This window comes from Pecten maximus, unplaced genomic scaffold (genome assembly GCF_902652985.1).
Source record: "Pecten maximus unplaced genomic scaffold, xPecMax1.1, whole genome shotgun sequence".
NCBI lineage: Eukaryota > Metazoa > Mollusca > Bivalvia > Pectinida > Pectinidae > Pecten > Pecten maximus.
In genome coordinates this window covers 16,441-33,932 of record NW_022979425.1, presented here as the reverse complement: position 1 = coordinate 33,932, position 17,492 = coordinate 16,441, and the positions used below count along the sequence as shown (strand labels likewise).

The 17,492-nt window shown below is 32.8% G+C and overlaps 1 long non-coding RNA gene across 1 annotated transcript; it reads right to left on the bottom strand.

The window, feature by feature from the left end:
• Positions 1-15,805: 15,805 nt before the first annotated feature.
• LOC117318628 lies at positions 15,806-16,981 on the bottom strand. Its single transcript, XR_004530424.1, has 3 exons — positions 16,620-16,981; positions 16,306-16,378; positions 15,806-15,932 (listed from the first exon to the last, which is right to left on the bottom strand). It is a non-coding gene; the product is annotated as an uncharacterized LOC117318628 (long non-coding RNA).
• Positions 16,982-17,492: the final 511 nt, after the last annotated feature.

The following is a 17,492-nucleotide window of genomic DNA, read 5'->3' as shown; positions in this document are numbered from 1 at the left end:
AGTATGCATGTGTGTCATTTGGTTCTAGGTACTAAGGTAGTAATATACATGTGTGTTATAAGGGCTCTTAGTACACAGGTAGAAGTATACATATATGTGTTACTTGGTTCTTGGTATTCAGGTAGTAGTATACATGTGTGTTATGGGTTCTAGGTACCCAGGTAGTAGTATACAAGTGTGTATTGGTGTTTTATGTACCATGGTACTTTCCATACATTATATACACTTAGATGCACAAATAATTTCAGATCTGGACTTTCTCTGTGGACTCGAAATACATTAGAACTTAGTAACTTAAACATAAGCGCTTTCAGTTTTCCGTCTTGATGTATAAAATGTCTAGAACCAGTGTAACTAGGTAAACTATTGATACTCATTATATCTAGTTCCATTTCATTTCCTATGAACGGACCAAAATTGAAAATAAAGAGCGATGAAATTGAAATAAGTTTATATTAACAAGTGGTGGAAAATAGCACGAAATGGCCTTAATATAAATAACAAATCTAATTCTACTCAAACAATCACACATTACTCATTTATTCAATATCAATTTGACAAAGCTGAATTTGTTAATAACTATTTTGCAACAATAACTAACCATTAATGATATCATTATAACCCGACAAGATGTTAAATCTGCTGGACCAGATGATCCCCAGAATAATTAAACAATTACGTCCATTTATCTTCCCTTCTTTAAATCTTCTATTCACAAAACACTTAGAATTGGTATAATTCCCCTCAGCTGGAACATAGCTAGTTTTAACGCCAATAATAAAGTAAAAGGACTAGTTAATGAGGTGTCTGATTACATACCATCTCTCTTTCATGGTTAAAGCAGAATAATTATTTTTTCTTTGTTTTCATGGTAAATACTCAAATGTGATTGGTCGAAAAATCTTTTCATTCTTCTAAGAAAGAAAGTCCGAGAATGGCGCGAAAAAAGTGACGTCACAATACAATTGACGTTGCTTATTGATTTGAGAAAAAGAATCCCATTTAAAACCGGTACAATTGTACATAAAACATGTTTGAATTAGAAAATCATTTTCAAATATTAATTATAAGTGTTGATGTCAATTATATTTTAGTTTCATCGGGGTATGAAACAAATTTTGTTTGCAAACTTCTGTAAGAATCCGCTACGCGGATTCATACAGTTTGCAATCAATGCTTGAATGAAAAAAAAAACTAAATATCTATAAAATTACCAGAACGTGATTACATATAAAATGATTACAACAGACCAGTCTGTCTTTAGACCTAAAAACTGTTAATCAATTATTATCTATTTATATTACCAGAGCAATCAAATTGATATTCTGGGACATAGGCAGTGGTAGAGTTTGGCATAATGGTCTGCTTTACAAGTTGGTGTTAAAAGTTATCAAGCAGAAACCTGAAAGTTATAAATCAACCGCTGTTCAAGCAGAAATCTCACAAGACTCGGATATCGGTCCATAGTTCTTACAAATATCAAAATAAATATGTATATATATCTTTTAATAGATTTGAAAACTTTACATTTCTTTAGCAGAAGACGAAATGAAAAATGAATATAAAAATATTATTAGCTCACTCCGTCATACCCTCCTGACAACTAATAATATATGTGGTCGAGATAATTTCTAATTTTGTTTCGAGTGCACAAATCTCGCTGTCATGTGCACAGCTGATTACCTCATATATATGTTATCAATGATATTTTATAATCATGTGTAGAAATCATGGTCTCGTGGTCAAAGTTTGACTAAATATATCCGTATCCCTTACCAGGTAAATATAGATAATTGAACAGAGCATTGATCTTTCAGATTTCATATGTATCTATGAGCGAGAGGGAGGGGAGGGGGTGACGGGTTGATGGCTCTATGAAATAAGAACAGTTGATTTATTTTGACAGAAATCAAAAATATTTTAACGCCATCGAAAAGAAGTTTTATTCCTAAATGTGATTTCTGATCGATGACGGCTAATACTTGTCACGAAGCTAAAGGGCTGTGTGCATTAAGGGCCATTTTTGGCCCCAAGCAAGGTTTTAAAAATGTCATACAATTTATATTACAGCATATGTCATGTATAGAAAAAAAACGTAATTTTAAAGTAATTTGGTAAATGGTTGTCTAGCAACAGCCCTAGCAACCAATGTATCATATGTATAGCTTTTTTTCAGTTCACCGAATTAAAACTTAGTTTATGATTATGAATTCAAACGTATACCTAGTATTATTACCAATGTATTGACAAATTGAACATATAACACAATTTGTTTTAAGTAAACCCCAATAAACTGGTCGATTTTCCATAGTAACCGATTTCTCTCGATAGCAACAGTACTATAATAACATAAAAAACAAATTTCAAGTTATTGGATGGACTATTTACTGTACAATTTCATCAACACATGTGTTTTATTTAAAATGCATATCTATCTAACACCATAAACAATGTTCCATATCAACAATTTTGCCTGAACAATGAATGGTAAAAATAAATATGGATTAACACTTTTAATTTGATGTTTATCATACAAATATTGGTATTAAATCGATTTAATTTGTACGAAATTTGCTACCACATATTATCCACTTACAAAGTAGTAAAAACAGGCTCAAGGTGGACTGATTGCAAAACATGGACCCATATCAAAACCTCTCTTTGATATATTTCATGACTGACAGTTTTTCATTACTTGCAATATTTGCATTTCAAGGATATTGTGGTTATTTCAAAAGGACTTCTATTTCAATTTGACAAAGCTCAATTTGTTGATAAATATTTAACAACAATAATTAACCATTAATGATAGATGACAAGATGTTAAATCTGCTGGACCAGATGATCCCATGAATAATTAAACAATTACGTCCATTTATCTTCCTTTCTTTAAATCTTCTATAAAACAAAACACTTGGAATTGTTATCATTCCCCTCAGCTGGAACATAGTTAGTTTTAACGCCATTTATAAAGTAAAAGGACTAGTTAATAAGGTGTCTGATTGCATAGCCTTCTTTCATGTATTAAGCAGAAAAAAAGTCTTAATATCTATAAAATTACCAGAAAGTGATTACATATAAAATGATTACAGCACACCAGTGTGTCTTTACACCTAAAAAACTGTTAATCAATCATTATCTATTTATATTACTAGAGCAATCAAATTGATATTCTGTGACATAGACAAGACCTTTGATTGGGTTTGGCACAACGGTCTGCTTTACAAGTTAGCGTTAAAAGTTATCTTTGAAATTGGTTCGTAACTTCTTATTAAGCAGATACTGAAAGTTAGAAATCAACTCCTGTTCAAGCAGAAATCTCACAAGACTCGGATCTCGGTCCATTGTTCTTTCAAATATAAATATAAATGTTTATATTTTTGATAAGATTTTTGAAAACCTGTTATTTCTTTAGCAGAAAACGAAATAAAAAAATGAATATATTAATTCAATTTCCTAAGTACTGCGGGATCTCACAATCACCAAAATCGGCGCTTTTTTAACAAAAGAACAATGAAATTATAAATCTAAAGAACCAAAATCAAACCGACACTACATTTGCAAATATGTATACAACGTTTATAGAATATACAAGAACTTACTCGATAGTATCCTTCACGAACAGCTCACTCCGTCATACTTCCTGACAACTCATATTTGGTCGTATGTGACTATTTGAGATATTTCCTTTTTTGTTTCGTGTGCACATATCCCGATGTCATGTGAACAGCTGATTACTTAGTATATACAGACCCGTGTACGTTCGCTGTTCCGTCTTAAACGCAAACGCTACGGAAGTGCTACGGAAATGGTACGGTAATGCTACGGAAGTGCTACGGAAATGGTACGGTAATGCTACGAAATGGTACGGAAATGGTACGGAAATGGTACGGTAATGCTACGGAAGTGCTACGGTAATGCTACGGTAATGCTACGGAAATGCTACGGTTGACGCTCACAAATAATCGACCGTTTCTGAATAAATTATCTGGTTCTTATAAAAAGCGGATCCTAGACGAAGCGAACACGTAGAAACGACAGTGCAATGGTGTTTGATGGAGTGAATGTTGTATCGGAAAGTGGAAGAACGTTTTATCAAATTGTACTACACTGTACAATTTTTAGAAACCGGAAATATTAAGGTCATATAAGGATCTTTCAAATTTAGGAAAATTTATTATTCTCGGCAACAAAAGACGATAGCATTTAATTTTAAAATAAAATCACTCTCTACACTAGCGCTGCGGTCACGTATGTGTTGTCTCTGTGTGTCCGAACTTTATTGTTGTGTTTTTATGTATTTATCTATATTTTCACTGCATTTGTACTGATAAACCGTAAGGTTTAAGAAATCAACTAATTGAATTGAAAAACTTGTATCAAAGTGTTAATTTAGGTGCAGGTAAACAGATCAAGATTTTTGAACACAGATTGACCAGGCTATGAATAGACCCCCTATAGGGCTAATTGTAAAAAGGAAAAACTGACCAGGTGTGGTTATGACTTACACACCTGAGCCCGATGACTCCTAATCAAGTGTATATCCATGGCCATCAGGTGAAGTTGATGGTGGTGGGGAGGGGGATTAGTACCCATGGCAACAAGTTAGGGGGACAATTAAGTCAAGTACATGTACATGTCTGGCAAGTCTATATATAACAATCACTGGTACATATTACTGGTGTGTAAGCATTGACGATTTGTTTAAAAGTCTGATGTCGGATCAGAGGAAGCTCTGGCTGGGGAGGGATAAAAACTAAAAACAAAACAAGACATCAATAATTATATACTTAAGAATATACAATGTACGTGTGCAATCAGATACGTGTATATCACACGTCTGCAATGGAGCGGACTCTGGGTGTTTACGTGATAATGGATAACACTCTGAAAATCTTTATTAATGGACTTGTGTTGTGATCTAACCTTCAGTTGAGTGGCAATCAGTTAACCTTTGCACCCAAGGAGAAGTGAGGAGTGCACGATAATTAGTTCACAGCTGTTTTTTTTTTAACTTATTGTCACAAAGGACATAACCAGGTAATACATTGTTTCAATATATAAAGACTTAGTGTAGAGTGAAGAATCTACCTTTGAAATTAATTTTGATGTTGTTTGCGATCATTTTAATCATGTACATGCTTCTATTACAACACATCTGTTTGTGTCAGAGGCCTAATAATGGCTGACTCAGGTGTACATGTGCTTCATGTAAATATTTTGTCGGACAAAATATTAATATTTTAAATTTTTATTGAATGTTAATTCAATAATGTTTTGGCTTTTACATTGTTATTCGAAACTTGAAAGTGTCTTTTACAGTACATGTCATCTATCTGATTTATACATTGTACAAAAAAATGTATGTTCTGTCGACAGATCTTAAGACATGTACAAATAAATGTACATTCCAGACTACATGTACATTACATTGAAGCCAAACATCTAGGAAAGGCCTGTTGCCAATGGCCAACTGGGCGCAATATGCAACCCTACAGCCTTGAGGACATGCATCCTATCACACCTTACCTGTAAGATGCTGATCAGTCTAGCTCTTTTCTGTCTGGCACATGGTATACCTGGCCAGGTGACCTGTCCCCAATTAACCCCCCGGTGTCCAATTATGGCTCATTCTCACTGAGCCAACATATGGAAATTTACCTGTATTATCAGGCCAACATGTCAAATTTTACACCTGAGTGAGTTTAAACTATAGCAGTAGCCTGTTCTTACTTTCATGAGAGAAAATAAAATAATGTCAAGTTGAATATGACTTATAAAATGATGACTCAAATGATTCACCCTCTCTTTTACATTTTTTTTTCAAAACTTTCCTTTTTGCCGATGATGGTAAATTTTTTAAAGCAGCACGTGATATTTAAGACTCCTATCCGATATTGACAGAGTCTACGACTGGTGTTAAACTTTAAAATGTACGTTTTATATAAAAAAAAATATTGTTATATAACGTTTAGCAACAAAAGATATACAACTGAGTATCCCGACAGCTTGGATGAGGAATCTCTAAAGAAAGAAACACATGCTAAAGACTTGGGTGTATGGGTCACTCCGAATCTTAACTTTTTAATTCATGTTAGATAAGTGGTTGGTAAGGTCATGCCAATCTACATATTTGGATTTTCAAAATGTTATTCGCTCTCTGTACATTAGTGCAGTCAGTTAGATTGCTGCTCTGAAATATGGTCACCATATCAAGCAACACTCGTACACCAGATTGAAGTTGTACAGGTTCTTTTTTATTTTATTATTTTTTTATTTCTATGTTTTAAATCAAAATTAAACGATAATAGTCTATATTACATGTACATTTGTACACAATTCAACTTATCTAGTCTGGTATGAAGGCATTAATACATATACTTTTATTCAAATTTGTACATAGCCTGCTTGATCGAACTTTTACAGGATAATTTAACTTTTTAGTTCCACATCTTTTTTTGACTAGGTCGATGCTGGATTATTGTAAGAAATTGTAATGTTCTTAAAAGAGTCCTAATTAATTCTAACTACTTTCGTCATGTTTCCGACAGTTTTTTAACGTTTCACTTGAGAGATTTATGTCGGACGAAGATTTTGTTTTCAGAATTAGGTCTATTTTTTACTGTTCATAACAAGACTTACTTGATTGTCTGGATGATTTCTATTTAGGACATCAGTTCTATTTCACATGTGTATGCACTTTATATACCGTATTTGCTCTTACTATGTAATTAATTTACTCTTGTTATACTTTATCAGAGACATATATATATAATATATATATATATATATATATATATATCACGCATGTAATATATACGTCTTTGATTTTATCAATTTGTTATCAATTCTATGATTAGACCTTTGGGTTTTAAAATTGAAATAAATAATGAAGAACTCCATAGATCACGATGGCATTCTCATTAAAGTTGGACGTTTTATGAATCAGTCTATAGCCTTACCTGTAGGCTTAATTATCTCTTATTGTTCTACCTTTCACACCTATATCACTTGGTCCACAAAATACCTTACCTTTAGTTTACCTGTATACCACATGCTGTGTTGTTTGTATCATTGCTGACAATTAAGTATAACTACCCTAGTTTACCTGTGTGATACTGTCTGGACCATTTGTACCCTATACATGTAGCCTGACCAGTGCATATGATATGTAACTGTTTTAAAGGTTAGACCATAGCACAGTAAAGGTAATATTGTTTATTTAACACGATCTTCATCTTGGGTTCCAACGTAACGCGTCGACTGCTACTAGGATCCGCCATTTTTTATTACACTAAGATCGATGGACCATGTGACTTGACTTGTTTTTTGTGAGTGTTATTTTTTCTATACAAAGATACAGACAGATTTATAGCCGTATCTATGTAATTCTCATCTCCTTATCAAATTATTTGCTGTCGCTACATTTCTTTTTTGACGTTCGGTAAGTATATTTAACTAAATTTCGTTTCGATAAAAAATACATTCCGCAAAATTCTCTACCGAACGGTTATGAGACGGTCTGTGAGTGAAAATAGGTAAACGCAAATGCTACGGTAATGCTACGATGAGTGGACGCAAACGGTACGGAAATGGTACGGTAATGCTACGGAAGTGCTACGGCAATGGTACGGTTATGCTACGGTAATGCTACGGAAATGCTACGGTAATGCTACGGAAACGCTACGCTTAAATCGGAACTGCGAACGTACACGGGTCTGTATGTTATCAATGATACTATATAATCATGTGTAGAAGTCATGGTGTCATGGTCAAAGTTTGGCTAAAGACATATTCAAACAAATTCATATGTACCTATGTTACATACACACTGCACATTATGGACATAATTATGAAATTTAGCCTTTGATTGAGTGGCATTAAAACCACCCAGACATCCGTTTAGAATGCCCATTCATACATTTGTCATTGTATACACTATATCATCCAATTGATATTGAAAAAGTAGCTATTGCCAAGTGATGTGCTTTGTGTGTGTGTGTGTGTGTGTGTGTGTGTGTGTGTGTGTGTGTGTGTGTGTGTGTGTGTGTGAGAGAGAGAGAGAGAGAGAGAGCGAGAGAGCGCGAGAGAGCGCGAGGGAGGGAGGGAGGGAGTTTATTAATTTTGACATAAATCAACAAACATTTTGATGGCAACGAAAAGAAAATAGTTTCATGCCTAAATGTGATTTCTGATGGATGACGGCTGATACGTGTCACGAAGCTAAATCAATAGAGAAGATTATTTACAAAAATAAACAAAGATTATGATCACTTCGCAGCACCAAGAAATATTTTCCCAAATCTTATACCTGACCATATGACTCAGGACTGTTCTTAGAATGAAATAGGGTCTGATATTTTTTAGTGCAATTCGTAATGATAAGTTTTTTTTTTTTTTTTTTTTTTTTTTTTTTTTTTTTTTTTTTTTAAATTTTTTACCGATTTTTTAAAAAAAAATCGAATGCCCCATTCAAATTTTTTTTGTTAAAACAAAAAATCATCCATTTAAAAAAAGTATTTTTATTCCCAAAAAAATCTTTTTTTTTGTGTGTTTTTTTTTTGGTTTGTTGTGGTTTGTTTAAAAAAAAAAGGAAAACAAACCCGGAGAAGGGGGCGAGGGAAAAGGGAGGGAAAGGGGAGGTTTATTAATTTTGCCCAAAAACAAACATTTTGTGGACGAAAAAAAATGTTTATGCCTAAATGTACTGATGTACGGTAATGTAAAAAAGCAAATCAAAGGGAAGATTATTACAAAATAAACAAAGTTTTGTCATTTGCAGCACAAAAAATATTTCCCAATTTTCCCTACCATTGCCAATTTTCTTAAAGAAAATGGGGCTTTATTTTTTGGAAATTAAAAGTTGTTAATCAATTTAACATGAAAAAAGTTTACACTTTTTAATCCAAGGTTTTTAAAAGTATATTCTATTTTGTGGTTGTTGGGGGTTTTTTTGGGGGGGTTTTTTTTTTTAAAAAGAAAACAGGACGCGAAACGGAAGGGGAGGATTTATTATTTTATTTAAACAAAGGTTTTCAAAGTCTTTGTTTTCGGATAGGGTATTGTACATTGATTAGGATTAAAAAAAAATAACCAATTTTTGATCTAAACGGGGGAAATAAAAAACATCTAAATTTAAATCAAAACTTGTTTTGAAATTTAGTCTAAATTGCTGAATGAAGCGTCACAAAAAATTAACATAAAAACCAAAATTTTCCCTCCCCCCTTTTCAAACCCTTTTACTAAATTTCTATTTTTGGTGTTACTAAAATTTTTTTAACAAATTTTTGGGGTTCCCCAAATTCAATTTTTACAAATAGAAACTTTTAAAAAAAAAGGCCTTATTTTTTGAAGTGACTTTAAAAAGTTTCAATTGGTTCCTAACATAATGTTTTGGGAAAATATCAGAATTTGCTTTTGTTTATTCAGAATTTGTTAAAAAACTTTTAATATAGTGAAATGCGCCGAAATCATCAGACTTTAAGAACAAAAATGAAATACTCCAGGGGGAATTAAAATCTTTAAATTTTTAAATTTAATTTTTTTTTTTTTAAATTCTAAATTGCCCCCGGGGATTAAACCCGTAAAATGTTTATTAACGAATTTTCATCAAACCCCCCAAGGAATAAAAAAACCCCCGGGTTTTTTTTAAAAGTGGAAATTTTGTAAAATTTTAGTTATTGAATTCTTTTGTTTTCTTTTCTTCCTAAAACCTTTGAATGCCCCTTCCCGTGATTTTTATAGGGTTTCGAAATGTTCTCCATTTAAAATTAAGGTTTTAAAATGCCAAAACTATTTAGTTTTTTGATTTTAGATTAAAAAAGGCAATTTGTTTTTGGATATAAAACCCTGCTAACCCCCAAATAAAAAAAACCCTGCCTTTTTTAAAAAAGGGAAAAAACGAAAAAATTATCCATCAAAAAAACCTTAATTTGGTTTTATTCTTCCAAAAATTTTCAAATATTCAACCTTAAAAAAAATCCGTTTTTAATAACACATTACCGTGTCTTTTTCATTTTCATTAAAAAAAAGCCTTTAAATTAAAGTATTACTTAAAAAATTTTTCATGTTATGGGAAAAGGGTTCAAACCAAAAATTAATCCTCACATAAAATGAATTAAAAATTTTTTACCCCCTTTTTTTTTCCCCTTCGGTTTTGATTGGAATTAAAATAAACCCTTCCTAATTCCCTTTTAAAAATTTTTTTAAACCCCTTTTTTTAAAAGCCCATTTTTTTTCAAAAGCCCCTCATATTTAAAAAAAGGGGGTTTTTTTATTGTTTTTTTTTAAAATCAAATTAAAAGTCCCAAAAGCCATCAAATTTTGTTTTAAAAATAAAATAATTTCTGGGGCCATAATTTATTTTTCTTTTAGTTAACGCCGCCCTGTCGTAATAACTTAGTAAGTCATGACTGTTAATTATCAGTATAAGACGATCACGTGATATTATCAGGTAATCTAATTACTTATGACTTAGATATTAGTAATTGTACACGACTGTTAATGATGTTAGTAAACACGACTGGTAGTTATGTAGGTAATATAGCGGCACCTAGTCAGGTTATTTAATTACTTATATATTAGGAACCTGTCGGTGTTGTTTATAACATAGTGTTAATCCGGTCTTTGTCTCTCTTCCGATAAAACAAACTTCTAAGGTTCAGGAGGTAGAGCAATGGATTATAGCGACGGATACTCGGGGTCGATTCCTGATACGACACGAATGCGTCTGTCTGTTATCTAAAAATGTTGTTGACCAAGTACGATAACGACCGTACTGAGAGAGATACCATTGTAGAGTATTTGCTCTGGTATAGTACACAGCTCCGCTCATATATATATGCATTAAAAAGTAATCGCCTGAAGATAGCCGATACACGGCTTGAAAACGTTAGCGATATTCAACCGGAATTGCCTTGCTGTGTCATTTATGCTTACATATATATATTGATAGGTATATCATAACACCCTGGACAGCGATAGACACAGTTTTACAGGTGCAAGATTTTCTTATCTCACTATAGCTACACGTGCTCTAATCAACAATATCAATAATTGCATGTTGTCATGTTAACAATACCAGGACGTCACTTCGACAATACATTGACGTCACGTCCACAATTAAATCACGTCATATCGTCATTTCCTTGCATTGATGTAACGTCCATATTAGCTAATAAGTCGGTAAACAGAGTGAGAGGTAAATCATAATTCACTCCCATGGAAGCGAGACATGTCACCTCAACACTTAAATACTTAAACTCGACAATTAATTAAGGCTCGTGTTTGATAACTTTAAAAACCTTCCCCCACTGGTTGTGATTGCTCTGTCTTATTCCAAGGGAATGAAACATTATATTAGTCATTAACCTCTTTTTTACAAGTGTAACATGCTCATCAGTTTTTAATTCAATACTTACATGTCTTATATACGGCTTATATATGTCTTATTTACGGTTTGTACACGTCTCATATGTAATTATGTATGATTTCTACACATTTTTGAAAGTCTTATATACTGTTTTTACATGTCTTATATACAGTTCTTACATGTCTTATATACGGTTTATACATGTCTAATATACAATTCTGTATGATTTCTAAACAGTTATAAAAGCCTTCTATACTGTTTTTACATGTCTTAAATAAGGTTTTTACATGTCTTATATACAGTTCTTACATGTCATGTATACAGTTTCTACATGTCTTATATACGGTTTATACATGTCTCATTTACAGTTTTGCATATCTTATATAAAGTTTTAACATGTCTAATATACGGTTTATACATGTCTCATATACAATTCTGTATGATTTCTAAACAGTTTTAAAAGCCTTCTATACTGTTTTTACATGTCTTAAATAAGGTTTTTACATGTCTTATATACAGTTCTTACATGTCATGTATACAGTTTCTACATGTCTTATATACGGTTTATACATGTCTCATTTACAGTTTTGCATATCTTATACAAAGTTTTAACATGTCTTATATATGGGTTTTACATTTCTTATATACGGTTTTTACATGTCTTATATACAGTTCTTACATGTCTTGTATACAATTCTGTATGATTTCTACACAGTTTTAAAAGTCTTATATACAGTTCTTACATGTCTTATATATGGTTTTTACATGTCTTACATACAGTTTTGCATATCTGATACAAAGTTTTAACATGTCTTATATACGGTTTATACGTGTCTTATATATGGTTTTTACATGTCTTATATACCGTTCTTACACGTCCGTATATAACGTGTTTACCTTATGTAAAGTTTATACATGTCTTATATACAGTTTTACATGTCCTATGTAGGTTTACATGTGTTATATACGGTTCTTGCATGTCTTTTATACCGTGTTTACATGCACTATAAACTCTTTTTATATGTCTGATATACTATTTTACATGTCTTATATACTACGTCGTAAATCAATAAAACGCTGAAACTGCGTTGACTACAAACCCATTCACATAGGCGATGTCACATGGCCACGACGTATGGTACTTATATCTAAGCTTTTTCAAGCAACTGATTGTTTTCTCTCTTTTAGTCTTTAACAAACAAATAAAACAAATTGAAGACACTAAGTTATACATACAAGAAAATATTTTGTACTTACTTATTTAAGAAATGGCTGTACCTAGGGTTGGAACCAGATTCATTTATTTAAAGAATTATTGATGTCCTCAGTGATGGTTCATGTGTTTCATATGTTTCAGGATGTGATCCACCCAGACATCAAGGGGAGTGACGTTTAAAGCGAAATGTAAACTATGTTTCCTATTGGAGCCCCGCCCCTCTGTCCCAAAGAGGTCGAACCAGTCTCAATTTATTAAGAAAAAATATCCTCTCCCAAGAAGTAAAGACCTATGATTGAAATTTGATTTGCAGGTGTAGTGTTTGGAAATAAAAACAGCTTTCGGCACATGACGACGTACAAAGCATGATGACCCTTCTAGTCAGGTGACTGATCTCAAAACAGATAACGTGACACCTTTTAGGAAAGTTGCCAATGAATTATTATCATCAAATCCTGTCATATCCAATATCACCAAATTCTTTATTAGTTTGATTACGATTTGTTGCTTTAATTAAAAGACGTTTTATTTCACACAAAAATAGGGTAATATGACTCTAGGAACTTATTCCTCATTATTACCAATCTAAACAATGAATCTTTACGATCAGAATAAGATCACCGTTAACACAGAGACACATTTGGGATTTAAACTTCTAATCCTACCACTGGGTACCTTATAATTACTACATTAACTTACATATGTAACTAATCATAATGATTTACCTCTTCAAATAAAAATCCAGAAGTTATGCTTTCTTAATGTCTATCCTAATATTCACACATTTGTAACAAAGGTCTGCTAAAAAAGACAAACTTCACGACGATCAATTTAATATTTAATCTAAAACCAAAATAGTATTGTAGCAATTATATCCTTACCTGGGAATTATAATGCTACTATACAATTAGTATATCTTAGTATAGGGGAGACCTTACCATCATGCGCTTAATGCTGCCGTTTAAAAAACTTTTGTCTCGCTTATCTTTAAAAAAGAAGGCCTTTGGTAATTGTGTGAGAAGTTAAACGTCAAATCAATCACACACTCCAAGCGTACAATATGTAATTATGAGTACATTACCTTGGCGATGATTCAGAAGTATTCTACCTCGTCCGTTTTCGTAATCATTCTGGGCAGTTGATCATTCTCTCTCACTGAAACATTAGATTTGTAGTTGGTATTTGTAGGGATCGCATGGATTCAATGTCACGTTACGTGTCGTCATAACAAACGTAACAATGGAGCAAAACAACAAAATGCTTCACTTCATGTATTGATGAGGACAATAGCGTCGTCACGTAGAATACAACAAGGAAATAAATACCCCTCTGAATACAAAATCGACTGTTTGATTAGGCGTGCTATCTAGCCGTCTATAGCAACTATACATATAAACAAGTTAACCAATACAACAATTATCTATGTCAATGGCAGATCCGTTTGACATGCAGTATCGTTATATATTCACCCTTCATGGGAACTCCTCCACCAGATTGACGTGGCCAGGCCATATATACTCCTACAACAAATACCAAATGTCAACACATCGTCAACTTTTGACCATTGTGGTGCCGATGTCTACTACTGTTAAAATGTCCGTATGCAACTCAAACAATATCTGGTCTAATGTTATAGTTCTTAAGCTGACAATACATACAGCACTGGCTTATTAGTTTTTGGTCTACATTTTCCATTATGAGGCCCCGCACAGCAAATTAAGCTTGCTGCTTATACACATAATAATTTCAATAGCTTGAAAGTTTTCGACTACACAGTTAAACAGAAATGCATGTATATATATATATATATCAATTCAACTAATAAAGGTTTCATGTAAATAATACGTCGAATATATTATACCTTACACAATGCTCACTACCAATCGACCTATTCCGAGTGGATTATAATCGGAACCTGTTTTGTTTAATCGCTGTATTGTATGAATAGCATAATGTTCCGATGTTTTAGTCTGCCAGTACAGCGATAGCCTGACAGTCCATGAGGACCGAGAATGTTATACAGCTTGCGACTTGTTTGTGTAATCACCTTCAGAATCCTTACAATAAAGGTATGAGATGTAAGGCAAGTATTTCGTAAAGAGAAGACATAGTAAAGCAACAGGCGAACTATGTTTTGTTTTAAGGGGTATTCCTTCGTTTGAGTAAAATTTAGGTCGTCAAAATGGAACTTAATGGAAAATATGCATTTTTCCCAAGTAGTAAAAGTTATAATATTTACATTAATACGCCAATTTTACTCGCAAGGTAAACCAAAGTTCTTTAAGTATTATATATAAAAAGTTTCAATTCGACCCGAAGTATCACTAATTACCGCAAACACAGACGGTATTTGTTTTCGATTGTCAGTTTTCTGTACATTTTGGCGTTAATTTCATTACTAGTAGGCACAAACACTCATATAATCTTTGTTTTGTTATAGATTTCATTAATAGAATTTGTGCATGTTTCTGCTGTCCGAACGAAGGAATGCCCCTTTAATCCTGTATATGGCCTTTTTAATTTCAAACATATAAAGCACACCTTGTCTTACAAGGCTCATAACTGTAATTGGTGATCCGATACTTTGCTTAAATGTGTAAAGTTAATTGCTTCGACTTTGATTGAAAGTGAATAAATATGTTGACAGCTTGATATTTTTCTATATGTTTACGAGTGACTCGATCCCCTCAATCGCTCATTGACGTTCACATGATGTGAACTTTATATCAAATTAAGTTTCAAGCTTTCTTTACCAAACAAACTTATGGTTTTGTATAGATTTAATGGCAAATAAGAGCACACAGGTACTCGGAAGACAGTAACCCTGACATTTGCAGTGGACGCGGACACCTCCCACCTGGGAAATGTCCGCCTTTATTTCACCTGTGGTCGTACGTCATTCTATTTTCAGTAAGAGTGTATATATATTTTTCCAAGTCTTAGGACATAACTCTTTACTCTCGTATATAGGAAGCATCCATTCCATTTTAATTACTCAAGGAAATAGCTAAAAACCTCAGAAACACTTTTTCGTTATGGCCTTGGTTCACTCGAAACTGCAGCCGTTTGGCTGGTTTAGTTGTGCGAGTCTTAAAGTAAGGTATCCCAAAATGCACAGGTATCGTTAATGAATTTCGCCTCTTTCCTTCCGACAAATCGAAGAGTCATGGGTTGTCACTGTAACCGTGTTGCTTTTCATACAAGATAAAAGCCGGTAGTAAGATGATGAGTTCTTTATTCTGAAGAGTTTCGACCAGTATTACACACAGCACATGTTGTACAAAACGTGAACACGAACGAGAACCAATACGGAAAGGAATGGAATGTAATGTACCGGTAGTCACTCTGGAATAAATATATAAAAATATACTAGACACTGAATAGCACGAACAGTAGAACTTGCACACAAATACATAACTAAGGGAGATAACTCGCTATTATAATTTACATAAATAATTCCATTTTAGATAGAATTACTAAAATATCACAATAGATATAACCTTTACAATATTAAAGATTTACAAATTCATTGGCTTCAATTAAATAGTATTAATAATAACTTCTTACGAAGTATTATAACATTATAATTAAATTCATAAGAATTACAGCTATATAAATGATCTACAGCCTATCATATATATACATCATTGAAGAATATAAGTTACGTAAATATTACATAACATTACGTAACCATTTATAAATAAAATATATTAAATACCTGTGTGTGGCACAGAGCCATCCTACACAATACTTCCAAGTTCTCTGTCAATATCTTTCTCTTTCAATATATTCTAAAATAATATAAATAACTATTTACTACATGTACTCTGATTACAAATAGATGAATATATTTCAAGAATCAAAATAACCATTTTCAAAACTATCAACTTTACACATTTACCTCTAGCTCTATAAATGAAATTACAGAAATAAGAAAATAACTAATTTTACCAAATACTTCAAAATCATCAATTATCTAAATTAGCTATACTTATAAAAATCAAAGAAATAATAGAAATAATAGAAACTTACTTTAACCTGTCTAAAATCTCGAACCAGGAAAATATACTTGTGGTCAGCTTGACCGACAGGAGTCTAACTACCCTAACAATAGCATTCCCGCCAAAACTGACCAACAAAGGAAATAAAAATAGTGACCAATAAAACACAAGAAAAGGACATAGACTTTGGACTTAGATCACAGGGTGTAAACTGTAACACAAAATACAGCAAGACATAACACAGAGAACACAAAACATCACACCCTGTAACATGTAACACCAATAAACGACAAACACATACACAATACAATCTGGGCACATTTAAACAGACATCTGAACACAAATATCACATTTAATATATAAAATGATAAAAACTAATAAAATTAGACCCTGTTACATCACCTCTTGTTAAATATCGACTTCAAATAGCTGTTAAGTTTTTCGACCGTCTTTCGTTTCAAGGGTGACGTTGATACGAATAGCGAAAATATGTCTAAAATGAATATCATCGATGTGTTCTGCCATTTTTCTGTCGTCCATCAAGTCACCGTCTCATTAACTTTCGAGTCAACTGACTACTACACACCTCTTTTAAAAATCTTCTTGCTATCGTTGGAAAGTGTACGCATCCTGTCCATCCAAACGTTCTCTGTTACGTCCGAGTTTTAAATTGCCTTCAAACTGTATGGACCACTACATGAACCGGCATGTTTTGGGTCAGAACATACTCCAAGTATTGCTGCTCTTGTTTCCTTCCATCCCCATATTTGCTTGTCTAACAGAAATGTAAATACTTGACCAGGTGCAAACGCAGGTTGTTTGCTTTGTTTTGTTTCAGGGTCTTAACTTCAGACATCCATCTTGGATCCAAACGACATTGACTTTTAATTAAGTGACGGGATGT